Here is a 3,162-nt window from a genome sequence, read left to right on the forward strand (position 1 = left end):
ACATTTGTCCCTCAGCAGCCTGGGATGAGCTGATGGATCTCCTCCAGTGGAACAAGCTTGACAGCGATGGGCGGCTCAAGGAGATAAGACTGTCAAGGGAGATCTTCCTCCGTTGCATTCCCCAAAGCATCCACACCCAGTTGGAGGCCGCCAAGGACCTGGACACGCCATCTTTGATCGCGAAGGCAGAGAAACTCCACCTGGCAGCTCAGGCTGCCAAATACGCTGCCAACACCTCCGTCAACACGGAGGAGACAGAAGAGTACCTGGGGAGGCAGACGAGGTAGGGATCAACGCGATCCACCACGGGAGACCCCAGTACAGGTATTCTTGCCCATGGCCCTCGCCGCAACGACAGCAGCAGCAACGCCTGCAGCAGGAACAACGGCAACAACCAGGTGGGTGACCATGCCTACAAGCAACTGCAGAGCCGGCGAGGCCCGATCACACGGGTTTCTACATCCTCGACGTCAACTCAGGAAAAAAGGTTCCTGGTGGATACTCGCACTACGGTGTCAACGTTCCCACCTTTAAAGGACGACCATGGCCTTTCATCAGACGACAGGGCCGCGCTGGCTGCCGAGAATGACACCCCTATCACCTGTTATAGGACGAAGACACTGAAAGTATCTATCATGGGCCGGGATTACAGCTGGCCTTTCCTGATCACAGATGTGAAGATGCCTCACCGGAGCGCTGACTTCCTCCCTCACCACGGACTGCTGGTAGACGTGTGTTGTAAACGACTAGTCGACCAGTGGACCTACCGATCCCGCTACCTCTCCAGTGGGCCTAGCTTTCTCAGGGTGTGCTCAGTCACGCCCCACAAAATGGGCCACCTGCAACGCCTATCTCTCTACAGGGACTAATATGTGTAGCCTAATTATGTTTTTTCCATTTATTTCTTTTCATACAATCATTAAAATGTTCACTTTTAATAATTGTCTTGGAAGGGAGTAGCTGTGAGACAACGTTCTACAACGCTTGTAGCGCTCTTTTTTGCATTGTACATATTCTCTGTAAATACCCTGTAAATATTGTTTATGAATTTAGGCGCATGATTATCTGCCCTTCATTTCTATGTAGCCTATTAATCATTATTATTTGTCAAACGTGGGCTTTTATATCAATCCTAATGGTAATGTAAGAAAACATGAATCCCCCACATTTCTCACCTGCTCGCGGTCGGTCAATCACCTGCCCAGCGAATTGCTACAATTTCGTCTGCACACGTCCATGTCACTCTGCCCGTCTCAAAAATAAAGCATCACTACTATGGTCTGTCACACACACACACACACACACACACACACACACACACACACACACATATATATATATATATATATATATATATATATATATATATATATATATATATATATATATATATATATATATACCAAGGTGTGAGGGACACATGTTATTATTATTATTATTATTATTATTATTATTATTATTATTATTATTATTATTATTATTATTATTATTATTATTAGCTAATCTACAACCTAATAGGCTAGATGGAAAAGTAGGATGTTATAAGCCAAAGGGCTACAACAGGGAAATATAGCTCAGTGGGGAAAGGAGATAAGGAAGTAAATAAATTGCCAGATAAGTTATGGACGATTAAAATAAGATATTTATGAACAATAACAACATTAGATCTTCCATATCTAAACTACAAAAACTTTAAAAAAAAAAACACAATAGGAAGAGAAATAAGATAGAATTGTGTGCCCGAGTGTACCCTCAAGCAAGAGAACTCTAGCATAATTTTGGAGTGTTCTTCGAGCTAAAGAATCTTCTATACCCTTACAAATAGGAAAATAGCTCTTGAATAATTACAGTGCAGTTTAAACCCTTGAGTGAAGACTTTTTTCTTTGTCAGGTGCATGAGGACAGGGGATAATGTGGAAAGAATAGGCTGGATTATTCGGTGTATGTGTAGGCAAAGGAAATATGATCCGTAACCAGAGACTTTGCATTTCTTTTTAAAGTTTACCTAAGAATGTTTACGAGAAACAGATCTTGTAAGCCCTCTACGTAGTGTAAGGGTTTCAGTGTGACAGGACTAGGGATAGTCTTTAAAGTAAAGTAAGTTAAATCAACTTTATGTAGAGCAAGTTAGGTTGTTTCATTTTGAGCTAGTCCAAAATCAGTATGTTTTTGAACGTTTATGTCAAAAAGAGTGATTTATTCATAGATACGCCTCACCCTGCGACAACCTCTGACCGTTCAGGCTAGTACGCTACATGGTACTGTACTGTTAGAGAGCAATTTTATACCAATATCAGAATATAGAATAATAAATTTAAAATAATCTATTATGGTTTATAACATTTTCAAAGTAAAAACTATTTTTATACAGTAAATATATTTTTAAATATAATCAATCACATAAAATATGCTAAACAGTATACCTCAAATACCCGTGCTTAAAGCTCCACTTGTCACCGTAATATTCTTCGTATAAAAGGGTGTCTGTCGTACTAAGTGGCACACGGGACTTATGTCCTGTGGGGTATGGCTATCAAGACATACCCGGCACATAAGTTTTAGATTATAGGGGAAGTTTGAAAGCCAATGCTTGGACGCCCCTATTAATAAACAAGTCAATGACTACTATATTTATTGGATATTTGTCAGTGAAGAAACTATCTACTGTAGGTAAGTATTAAGAAGTCTACTATGTGAATTGAAATTATAATTCTATTACCCTAGTCAACTGTGAATCAGAATTAATGTCATTTATAACTATTTCAATTATGTGACCTTGTTATCTAGTTTATTTGCGAAATATTTATTCTAATGTTCCTGTTCTTAGAATATTTTATTTTTCCTTGTTTCCTTTCCTCACTGGGGTATTTTCCCTGTTGGGGCCCCCTGGCTTATAACATCCTGCTTTTCCAACTAGGGTTGTAGCTTAGCAATTAATAATAATATTGAAAACGTTCCTGCCTGGCGATCTGCTGGACTGGTGTTGTAGACAGGCTCAAGCTGATAGTTTCTTAGACTACTTGTAGTATCCCATTTTGTATGCTTGCAGGAATAACTGTCCGCTGATATACAAAAGGCTCCAAAAAAGGGATTTTGATGTAGGAAAAATCTATTTTTGGGTGAGATAGCCGTGTCGTCCTGATGGAAGTGCCCTTTGGCTGC

General features: G+C 40.1%; 1 non-coding gene across 1 annotated transcript; it reads left to right on the forward strand.

Moving 5' to 3' along the window:
• The first annotated feature begins 2,473 nt into the window (after positions 1 to 2,473).
• Positions 2,474 to 2,602, forward strand: LOC137641730 (U11 spliceosomal RNA). The gene has a single exon (XR_011044588.1). It is a non-coding gene; the product is annotated as a U11 spliceosomal RNA (small nuclear RNA).
• Positions 2,603 to 3,162: the final 560 nt, after the last annotated feature.

Source organism: Palaemon carinicauda, chromosome 5 (assembly GCF_036898095.1).
Source record: "Palaemon carinicauda isolate YSFRI2023 chromosome 5, ASM3689809v2, whole genome shotgun sequence".
Taxonomy (NCBI): Eukaryota; Metazoa; Arthropoda; class Malacostraca; order Decapoda; family Palaemonidae; genus Palaemon; species Palaemon carinicauda.